Genomic DNA, 12,567 nt, shown 5'->3' with positions numbered 1-12,567 from the left:
TCAGATTATTTAAGGTAAATACATAGACATACCAAAACACAAATCGTTCAGACTTATTAAGGTAGATTTTAAAGGACACACAAATAATATCGAAACAAAAATTATTCAGAATATAATACCAAAACAAAAATTATTCAAAATATTTAAACAAATATTAAAGTAAAAATCAGGAAAAACATAAGGAAAGAAAGTAATCGAACACAGAAAGGAAAGATTCACCAGAATCGGTAAGAAAAGGAGAAAGTTTCAAACCCTAGTTTTACGAAAAGTGTGAAATGAGTAGAAAATAAAGTGAAAATCGCACAAAATAAGATGAATAGAAGCACAATAACATTAAAATCAGAAAATCGGACCTATTTTGGTCCGATTGAAAAGGTTTGAAAATCCTAATTTGGGGTAGGTAAGAATCATCAACAGATATGAAGAATATTCGTTACTCACCAAGAATCAATTATGAACATAGACGGAATAGCCACAAAAATTAGAGGTGTGAACCGATTTGGTTTGATTTTAGCAAGATTTTCTTGCCACGTTAGGCAAGCAACTAAGTAAGCTCATAGACGAGTGGCCAGTGGTGAGGAGAGGTAAATAAGGTAAGGGAATCCATGCTGGATTCCTTTTTGGGGCCGGGTTTGGGGTGGGGTTGATAGGAACAACGGCTAGTGTTCATGAGAGATGAGAGACGAGGAAATTCCAGGGCGGCGAGGTGGTATAGAATGATTAGGGTTAGGGGTTTACGTTGGTCTAAAGGGGAGGATATAACGTGGACCGGTGATCTTAGAGATTAACGGTCACGATTTAAAGGGGTCCTGGGTCGGGTGTTTAAATAGGTATGGGAATTGGGGTAATGGGTCTTGGGACAAGGGTATTGTGCTGGTGTAAGGGTGTTGGGTTAAATCCGAATATAGGGGATTGTAGGGCTAGATTTTAAATACCCACAATTTAAGAAGTCAATAATTTATAAAATAATTAATAAATAACAAAAAATATCATTTGTACATGAAAATGATTAAAAATAACTACTTAATATTATAAAAATATAAAAAGTTATTTTCTGTATGAATAATGTAATTATATATGCATATGGGCTATTATTGCAAAATATGCAATTTGGCCCTAAAAATACAAATGTAATTATGATAGATGCACTGAAAATATTTAAAACCTCATATTGGTATAAATGATAAGTGTAGATGATTAAATCATCACAAAAATAATTTGTAGGGTAATTATTGGATATTTATATAATAAAAATGCAGAAATAAATTGATTTAAAGTCTTTAAAAATTATGGAAAATTCTGAAAAATACTTGTAAATCAAATGATGATGCATATGAACTATTTTGAAGGTATTTGAAAAATATGAGAGAAAAATTGGGTATCAACAGTAATTATAGGAGATTTGTATTGGGATTTCCTTCTCTTTCGGCACCATTGACAAAATTGACTTAGAAGGGAGCTAGGTTTTAGTGGACTGATGCTTGCGAATGGAGTTTCTAGGCATTGAAGGATAGACTAACTTCACCACCAGTTCTAACACTCCAAAGGAAACCGATGGTTATGCTATCTATTGTGATGCTTCGGGCATTGGATTGGGTTGTGTACTGATGCATCATGGTAATGTTATAGCTTATGATTCTAGACAACTAAGAAAGCATGAGAAGAATTACACGACCCACGATTTTGAGTTAGCCACGGTGATTCATGTACTAAAGATGTGGAGGCACTACTTGTATGGCATTCATGTTGATATCTATACAGATCACAAGAGCCTTCAATATATCTTCAAGAAAAAGGAATTGAATTTACGCTAAAGGAGATGGTTGGAGCTACTTAAAGACTATGACGTTGATATTTTATACCATCCGAGGAAGGCGAATGTGGTAGCCGACGCCCTCAACCGTAGATCAATGGGTAGCCTGTCATATTTACAGTCAGAGAAGAGGGAAATAGCCCATGAGATTCATCAGCTAGCTACACTTGGAGTATGATTATTGGATTCGGGTGATACCAAAATTACTATTCAGGACACGACAACATCCTCTTTAGTACTGAACTGAAGAAACGCCAGTATGAGGATCATGTGTTATCTCATTACAGGGATACAACCCCTCAGAGGGAGAGGACACCATTTGAGAATACATGAGATGGGGTTCTCAGATATCGAGGATGATTATGTGTCCCTAATGTTGCAGGGATGTGCAGGTAGGTTATAAGAGTGACTCACTATTCTCGTTATTCTATCCATCCAGTAGCAACAAAGATGTATCATGATATCAGGGAACTATATTGGCGGGACGAAATGAAAAGGGATATAGCAAATTTTGTTGCTTAGTGCCCTAACTGTCTGCTTGTTAAGATTGAGCATCAAAAGCCTGGTGGATTATTGTAGGCTATAGAGATTCCGACTTGGAAGTGGGAAGTAATCAATATGGATTTCATCGTAGGCTTACCTCGTACCCAATGTAAGTTAGATTCTATATGGGCGATTGTTGATAGACTTACAAAATCAGCCCATGTTCTGCTTGTTAGGACTATATATTCTGGAGAGGATTATGCAAGGCTTTACATTAAGGATATAGTACGACTCCATGGTGTCCCTATATCTAATTTTTGGACGTCTTTCCAAAACAGATTGGGGACTCAGGGCGTACTATTCAGACAGACGGACAGACTGGGCGTACTATTCAGACACTTGAGGATATGTTACGGGCATGTGTGATAGACTTTTAGGTTAGCTGGGATGATCATCTGCCGCTTATTGAGTTCGCGTATAATAATATCTATCATTCCAGTATTCAAATGGCTCCATACGAAGCTCTTTACGGACGGAAGTGTAGGTCACCTGTAGGATGGTTCGATGTTGGGAAAACTAAATTAGTAGGACTAGAGTTAGTACAACAAGCAATCGAGAATATTAAGCTTATACAGGAAAGGCTATTAGCAGCCCAAAGTCGTCATAAGTCTTATGCGGATAATCAACGACGAGACTTAGAGTTTCAGGTTGACGACTGGGTATTCCTAAAGGTTATCACCAATGAAAGGAGTTATGAGATTTGGTAAGAAAGGTAAACTTAGCCCCCGGTACATTGGACCATATAATATCATACGCAAGGTTGGCTAGGTAGCATATGAGTTAGACTTGCCTTCTGACTTGGAGTCTATTCACCTAGTCTTTCATGTGTTTGTGCTTCATAAATGTATCAGAGATCCTTCTAGAGTCATGTCCGTTGACGATATTCAGGTCACAGAGCAGCTATCATATGAGGAAACTCCCATTGCTATACTAGAAAGACATGTGCGAAGATTGAGGAGTAAAGACGTAGCTTCGGTGAAAGTACTTTGGAGAAACAATAATGTGGAAGAAATGACTTAGGAAGCCGAAGATGACATGAAGTCTAGGTATCCTCACTTATTTCCTCTTCCAGAGAAGTATCCAACTGAGACATCACATCCCTAAGGTAGGAGTATGGATTCTTGTGTTAATTATTTTCACTAGTCGCGTGAGGCCTTTGTCATGATTGATGATTGTGGCAATATGTGGCGTTGAATTATTGAGTTCTCTACATGAAATATTGATAGTATTACTTCTACAAAGGCGACTCTGCCAAAATCCATATAGATCCCGGGGAGTGAAACATTCGAGGACGAATGTTTCTAAGGGGGGAAGGATGTTACATTTAGCATTTTCGCACATTAAAGTTTCGTCGTCAGTTAATCGACGTAGACTAGGGGATGAGATTATCTTGAGGTTATAAGCATTAATGCTATTTATAACAAGCGATAAGTAAGTGTCGTGAAGGTTAAAGGGTAAATGAATCAAAGAAAATGAGTTTCGTTGAAGGTTGTTGATTTGGGATAAAATACAATATGAGCTATAATACCCAATAATTATGGACTAATGCCATACAAGGTACCCCATGACCATGATAGCAGGGTACATAAAGTGTGTTAAAAGTGATTAGTATTTTACGTAATTTGAGATAATTCTTAATTATATGAGTAATTAGTTAATTATTGGTTAATAGGAGATTAATAAGTTAATTAAGAATTGGAGGATGATTAATTAAGAACCTTGGATAAGACCAAGGAACCCCTCAACATGGCAGCCAAGAAAGCCAAATTTTTTGACTCTTACGTTTATATATAGGTGGCATATTTAGAGGATTAAGTGGCTTTGTCATCTAATATGTGGGGCCTACACCCACCAAGGTCTAAAAATCTCTCTAAATCACTTAAGGAGATTTGATATCTCTACAATAGGAGGAATGAAAGCTTCATCCAATTCATATGAGAATTCATATGGTAGCAACGTGATCTTTTTGAAACAAAAATTCAAACGAGAATTCCTAGTATATTAGCAATGTGAGATTTTACAATTTTAAGGGAGTAAGATGCGATCTTTCTAAAGAATATCATACGGATTTTTCCCTACTCCGATCTTGCCGTCACGTATTTTGTCGCAATTATCGTGTGTTAGAGGGATTGTCCAGAGAACCTACTTAGGTATGTTAAGGCTATCCCTTCTTTCTTTTTGGCACGATTCATATGATACAAACGAAATGAGCAAATACGCAACTTGCATAAATGACTCTATTCATAGAATTACTAGGTATGCCTATGTTCTTGATTTACCATGTGAATTTTTATTATATCTTCTGTTCATGGGTCTCAGAAAAATACGTAGTTGATAAAGTTATCTGAAAGGCATATTGATCTTATAACATTTCGAGAAATCTTATTAACATATTTCTTATGCATTTTATTCATATATACATGTACATTGACCCATGACCAAGATGGCATTATATATGCGTATATTATATGTATATGAGATATGGGAAAAGGTTACGGCGTTATATACGCACCACCACCTGATCAACTAGTATATGTTGATGATTTTGCCCATAGTGGCCGAGATGATATGATGGGATGCTCTCAGAGACTGATGATGTTATGTACACCTATACTTATGCATGATACGACATTTATATGCACGTGCATGACATTATAAATATTTCAGGAATTACAAAGTTACTTAGACTTACATGCGAAATTCTTTATTCCATGTTTTATCTATGTCTCTTATGTACTGATTTTTATGCCTTACATACTCAGTACATTATTCGTACTGACGCCCTATTTCCCGGGGCCTGCGTTTCATGCCCACAGGTGTAGGTAGACAGGCTGACGGTCCCCCTTCTTAGGATCCTTGATCAACGAGAGTTGGTGTGCTCCATTTGATCCGGAGCTGCTTTGAGTTTTGGTATGATGTGTTTGTATATATATATATATGGGTATGACGGGGCTCATTCCCGTCCCTGTACCATTGTATATTCTATTAGAGGTCTGTAGACAGTCATGTATAGCTGGATAGTTTATGGCCTTGTCGGCTTCCAATTTTGGATATATAGTTGTCTATAGCAGCCTTGTCGGCTCGCTCTACGTATTTAGCACGTGTATGCATATATGTCTTTTGGACAGGTTTCCCTCACGTATGCTATTCTCACAATTCAACAGATGTTGTTCATGTTTATCTCTTAGACGCATGCTTAAAGGTGCTTAATGCCCCCGATAAAGCCTGCTTCAACTCCGTCATAGTTTTATCCTGCCGTGTGAGGTGGCCTAGAATGGTTGTTTGTTGCTCTTGTAGGACCCTTACCACATCAACAACAAGCTCCTCTTCAGCATCATCAGGAGTCACCTCCCGAACATGTCATGAGTACCGCCTGTCGTGGACTGACGTGGCATCTTTTCCCTCATTGTGGGTGTCACTAACTGAATCCTCATGATGAGACTGGTCTCCTTGAGATTGCGTGTGTTGTTAACACTATTATCTGTTGTTTTTGTGATTTTTTTTCTAAGACAAATAATAAAAACACGTTAATAAAAGAGGCAAGGATCAACTTAGTTACACGACTGTCTAGGCCCCATAGTGGGTACCACATTGTTTATCCATAAAATGGTACAATTGAATTTATACGTGGTTTCTACACAAATGAATTAATTTGATCCTGAAATAATAAAATAATTGAAGAAATATGCAATACATAGCCTTGAAGTGAAGATAAAATAGCAGAAACAGTAATTTCGGGAGCAGGGCTTCCGTGCATAGCAATAATGAAATCAAAGAATAAGAAGATAAAATTTTATAAAGCTTTGAATCGATTATAGAGTAAGTTTGCCACAAAATTCGTGTCCTTTATAGTGATAATATAGCTCACAATTTATAGTTTCACCTAGCGAACAAGGTCCTAGGACCATGCCCTTCTTTAATGTCAATTATGAGGGCCATTGAAGAAGGTGTAACGGTGAGCATAAATGAAAAATTCTCTATAACAGGAAGTGTACTAAATATTATGGAATATTCTCCATTAAATGCTACCGAGCGAAAGGGTATTTATTTCAATCTTTACGAGTGTCATTCTTTCCAATGACAAACGGAACAGTTGCCTTCGGTTTTAACTATTCTCCGCCTTTGGCTCCACATGTCACTCTCTTAAGCGGCCACTTAGCATAATATATTTTACCCTATACACCATTAAAAATAACCTAATGAATAATATATATGGATTCACCACGAACGTTCCTCAATAGTTTTGCGTTTTAGGGCCACAAAACAATAATTCAAGATGATTTTCAATTTTTCATGTGCTAATGTCCACGCTATCTTTATGAATTCAGAAAACGGTCCCCGAATCACCTAAAACTTTGTAGCCCCATGAGAACGATCTAATGAACAATAATCAATGCTTCGCCATGCTTAATCCTTATTTTTTGGCATTTTAGGTCCATAAAACAGGAATTAAGGACTATTTCTAATTTTTCGTATGCTAATATACACAAAGCCTTCATGAATCCGGGTGTCGGGTTCTGAATTGCCTAATATCCATGCATGTGGCATGGGCTATAGCATACGAAATCTGGGAATCAGGTGGAATTCTAGTTTCATGGTCCTAAAATGCCAAAAATAAAAAACGGTCATGACGAGACGAATATGAATGTCCTATAGGTTATTCTTTTTTCCGGCAAATTTTAGGCTATTCGGTGCGGTCGTCGGATCCATGTAGATGGAGTTGGCTATAGCATATGAAAATCTGAGAATCAAGTAAAATTCCAGTATTATGGCTCTAAAAGTCAAAAAATGAGGAACGGTCATTGCGAGACAATGTCTAGTGTTCCGTGCGGACCCATTTCTACATGGTATAAATACATCAAAAATACGTTTTAGAGGACTTTTGACCTACGGAAGATTGGAAGAGCATTAGAGAATCAAAGCACAAGGATTCATCATTCTTTCCTCAACTCAACTCCCGAGTTTGGATTGAATTCATGTTTTCTTATTTTTCAAGTTTATTTATGATGAATTTCTCCATGATTATGGAGTAGTTTACCTTAGGGTTTGACGGATATGATATTTTGAATGATATATATGGATTTTAACTCTAGTTCTTTGCATGAATTCATTTATGGAGCTTTGAATTGATTGCAACTTTATTCATCAGTATATTTTAAACCGAAATAAGAATATTTTGGTGATTATCTTTGTATTTTTTTGTTTGATTTAATTCGGTGATGAGCGGAGGAACAACTCCTCCGCTCCAATACGTCCCTAAAAAGAAGAAAGATGAAGGTGAATCATCTAATCTCCAAACTAACATGCTAAAGGGGTTAACTCTACCGGTCAAATGAATTGAGGCAGTAAAGTCGTCCTCAATGGTGCTTGCAAGGTTTGTGGCCCAAAATCGTTTGCAGAATGTGGCACTCCCTACAAAGCGAACAAATGAAGGTTTTGATCTTAACGCTTACATGCTATTTGAAAAAGCTGGATACAATCCTAATGTGTCGTCAAAGTTAGGGAAGCTACCATCAAAAACTGCGATAAGACAACTATGTGAAGGTTTGGGATACAAGCAACTGTCACCAGTGCGCATCTCCATAAGAAGGGCAAGCATCAATTATATCACTGTAGAAGATGAATCTGCCGCTTCTAACAAGCCTTCTGTCTTTGATCGACTTGGAAAATCAACTGTGAGAACTTCCGTGTTTGAGAGATTGGGTCCATTAAAGAAGGGGAACAAGTTCTAGAGAAATTTTCAAAGCATAAGAACACTCGCTTCGCCCAAAATCCAGAAGATCTATAAGGATTTCCAAAGTTTGGTTCCTTCTAGAATGAGGCGACAAACAAAATATGTGGTTTCATGTAAAGAAGTACTGAAAGTAAATCCATATACTGTCATCTACACTAAGGAATATGACGAAGCTGAAGAAAGTGTGGGTTCTTTGTATCATGTTACTGTACAAGGCGAGAATGGTGTTAAATCTTCAATGGAGGATAATGCAGAATTAGAGGATGTTTTACCATGTTATCACATATCCTTCAACGATGGGGACCCTCAAGAAGATGAAGATGCAAAAGATGCTCCGCCGAAACTTGAAGAAGGGGTGAATGCAACGATTGATTCATTAAAAGAAGTTAACCTTGGCACTGATGAAGAACCAAGACCCACCTACCTAAGTGCTTTAGTAGAAGTTGATGAAGAAAGCACTTATTTTGAGTTACTCAAGGAGTTTAGGGATGTCTTTGCTTGGAGTTACAAAGAAATGCATGGCTTGGACTCTAAAGTAGCAGTCCATCACCTTGCAGTAAAGAATGGCACTCGTCTTGTTAAGCAAGCTCAAAGGCGCTTTAGGCCGGACTTGGTTCCCCTGATCGAAACCAAAGATCGATGCTACTATTGGTTATGAGGCAATGTCTTTCATGGACGGTTCATCAGGCTATAACCAAATTCGCATGGCACTAAAAGATGAAGAACTTACTGTTTTTCGCACCCCCAAGGGTATTTATTGCTACAAGGTAATGCCTTTTGGCTTGAAGAACACTGGTTCTACTTAACAAAGGGCTATGCAGAATATTTTTGACGATCTTCTCCACAAGAATGTCGAATGCTATGTTGACGACTTGGTGGTAAAATCAAGAAAGAAGGGTGACCACTTAAAAGACTTGAGAATGGTGTTTGAGTTGCTCCGGAGGTACCAACTTAGGATGAATCCATTGAAATGCGCCTTTGGAGTTACTTTCGGAAACTTCCTTGGTTTCATTGTTCGACATCGAGGGATTGAAATTGATCAAGCCAAAGTAGATGCAATCTTAAAAATGCCTAAGCCTCGGGATATTCACGAATTGAAAAGTCTGCAAGGAAAGTTAGCATACCTTAGGAGATTCATCTCAAACCTAGCTGTGAGGCGCCAACCATTCAGTCACATTATGAAGAAAGATGTCCCTTTCAAATGGGACCAAGCGTGTAGCAATGCCTTTGAGAGCATTAAATCCTACTTGATGAAGCCTCCAGTTTTGGAAGCCCCTATACTTGGAAAGCCACTGATACTATACATTTCAGCACAAGAAAGGTCTGTTGGAGCGCTGTTGGCCCAAGAAAATAGTGAAGGGAAAGAAAACTCCCTTTACTACTTGAGCAGGATGATGACAACAAACGAGCTAAATTATTCGCCAATTGAAAAGTTGTGTTTGGCGCTAGTCTTCTCAATTCAAAAGTTGAAGCACTACTTTCAAGCTCATGTTGCCCGTCTTGTTTCAAAGGCAAATCCCATCAAGTTTGTGATGTCAAAACCTATTCTTATTGATCGACTAGCGAGATGGTACCTCCAATTTCAACAATTCGAAATTTTGTACATCCCTCAAAAGGCTATAAAAGGACAAGCATTGGCCGACTTCTTGGAAGATCATCCGAATCCTGATGACTGTGAGCTAATTGACGAACTACCTGATGAGGACACAATGGTCGTTGAAGTTCAACCTCCATGGAAGATGTAATTTGATGGTGCTGCGCATCATGGAAGAGCTGGTGCTGGCGTAGTATTTGTCACTTCCCAAGGTGAAGTCTTGCCCTACTCCTTCACCTTGACACAACTCTGTTCCAATAATGTTGCTGAGTATCAAGCATTAATACTTCGGCTTGAAATGGCCGTTGATATGAAGCAATTGCAATTGCAAGTCTTTGGTGACTCCCAGTTAGTGGTCAATCAGCTTTTAGGTAGTTACGAGGTCAAGTAGCCTAAACTACGCCCATATCATGATTACGCTAAAATTTTAATGGGGTGGCTCGGCGATGTGTCTATTCTGCATGTGCCAAGGAAATAAAATAAGAAGGTTGATGCTTTAGCTGCCCTAGCTTCATCGTTAACCCTGCCTGATCAAGCGCAAGTTACTGTCTACCAAAAATGGGTAGTACCACCGCCAAATGAGGCTGAAGGTGAAGAAAATGAACTCAAGCATCTTGTCGCTCTTTCTGAAGTTGAGAAAGAAGAATAGAGACAACCCATTATCGACTACTTATGTTATGGGATACATTCAGAAAATCGGAGGAGAAGGACTGAAATCTGTCATCGTGCACCTCGCTTCCTTTACTACAAAGATACTCTATACAGAAGGTCATTCGAGGGAGTACTCTTGCGATGCTTAGGGGAGGAAGAAACACTTCAAGCTTTTCAAGAGGCACATTCTGGTGTATGTGGTTCGCACCAGTATGGACCAAAGCTTTACTTCTATATAAAAAGGATGGGATATTATTGGCCAACGATGGTAAAGATTGCTTGGACTACGCTCGAAGATGCCAGGCTTGTCAATTCCTTGCGAATTTTATTCATCAACCTCCTGAAGTGTTACACCCAACTGTTGCATCCTGGCCGTTTGAAGCTTGGGGATTGGATATTGTTGGACCACTGCCAAAGTCCTCTGGTGGGCACCTATACATCTTGGCTGCAACTGACTACTTCTCAAAATGGGCTGCAGTTGTTGCTCTTAAGGAAGTAAAGAAGGAAAATGTTGCAAGTTTCATCCGAGTAAACATTATCTATCGCTTTGGCATTCCTCGTTACATAATAATGGATAATGGCAAGTCGTTCGACAATAGGTTGATGAACAATATTTGTGAACTCTTCGGCTTCAAGCAACATAACTCTTCTATGTACAATGTTGTTGCCAATGGTCTAGCCGAGGCATTTAACAAGACTCTATGCAACTTGTTAAAGAAAGTCGTCTCCAAATCCAAATGGGATTGGCATAACCGCATGGAGGAAGCTTTGTGGGAATATAGGACAAATCACCGCATGCCAACACAAGCGACCCCTTATGCACTCATTTATGGAGTTGAAGCCGTCTTGCCACTCAAGCGTCAAATACCTTCATTACGATTAGCTATTCAAGAAGGCATCACTAATGAAGAAAATGCTCGACTTCGATTAGCAGAGTTGGAGGCTCTTGATGAGAGAAGGATGGAAGCTCAACAGAATCTTGAATGTTATCAAGCTCGATTGTCTCGCGCCTTCAATAAAAGAGTTGGCCCAAGATCCTTTCAAGTAGAAGATCAAGTCCTTGCCATAAGAAGACCCATTATTACTTCCCATAAACCTGTAGGGAAGTTCACTTCAAAATGGAATGAGCCATATGTCGTGCAAGAAGCTTATTCAAATGGGGCTTACAAAGCTAGTTGATGCAGATGGCATGAGAATCGGCCCTATCAATGGAAAGTTTTTGAAGAAGTATTATCCTTGAAGTTGCAACGCTCCTCGACGCATGAATCTAAATTGCATGTTCCTACACTCCTGGCCCGCATGAGTCTAAACTGTGTACAGTCCACCAAAAAACAAATAGTCCGCTAGGTTGAAAACCTCAAAAGAGGCGGCCTAGGTAAAAGTTAGGACATTAAAAAACAAATCCGCTAGGTTGAAAACTTCGAAATAGGCGGCCTAGGCAAAAGTTAGGACATTAAAAAAAAATATCTGCTACGTTAAAAACCTCGAAAGAGGCGGCCTAGGCAAAAGTTAGGACATAAAAAATAATCACCCATTATGAACTACGGTATGACTTGATCCTCTTCACCGAGGTACGTAGGCAGCTTAGAATTTCATTCTGAGTTCAGTCGCATGATTTCAAAAGATACATAGTGCCCCAATCATTTTTCAAATAAAGTACGATGGAATGTAATCCATTCAATCAGTACTTGAAAATTGAGTTGAGATACCATTTTTCTGTTAAACTTTAGGTCCCATTTGATTTAAAGGGGGCAAGCTGCTATGGTAAAATAGTGTCTTCACTGAAATGATGACAATGTTTGCATCAAAGTCTGGTGATCCGCTATGTCTTCATGTTCACATAAACTTCAAGTTTGTTGGACTTCATATTCGCTCACTGCCAAAAAAAAGGGGGAAGAGAAGAGAGACGTTAGAAGGGAACACAAGTATAAGAAGAAAGATTGCTTGACACAACGTCCCAAATTCAGTGAGACTTGAACCCAAGATATTTGTGATAATGGAGCTCTTGAATTCTACTGATAGCAAGAAAAACGTCTTGTGATCCCGAGGCTTCCATACCAAAACATAAAAGTTTTGAAGAAGTCGTGCCAATTCAGAACCGTCGGTATATCAAAATCTGATATTGATTTTGAAATACTATTTGAAACTATCCTTAAGGTATTAAATCCTACATTTAGGACATGTCTTAAATCTTGCAGTCTATTTTCCATGAAATCAAGCGGTTAATGATTT

General features: G+C 38.5%; 1 pseudogene; it reads left to right on the top strand.

The window, feature by feature from the left end:
• Nucleotides 1-7,716: 7,716 nt before the first annotated feature.
• LOC142169197 (uncharacterized) overlaps nucleotides 7,717-12,567 on the top strand; it is a 39,684-nt pseudogene continuing 34,833 nt past the window's right edge.

The sequence above is a fragment of the Nicotiana tabacum genome, chromosome 14 (genome assembly GCF_000715075.1).
Source record: "Nicotiana tabacum cultivar K326 chromosome 14, ASM71507v2, whole genome shotgun sequence".
Taxonomy (NCBI): Eukaryota; Viridiplantae; Streptophyta; class Magnoliopsida; order Solanales; family Solanaceae; genus Nicotiana; species Nicotiana tabacum.
The sequence above is the reverse complement of the archived record's forward strand: the minus strand, read 5'-3'. Positions and strand labels throughout refer to the sequence as shown.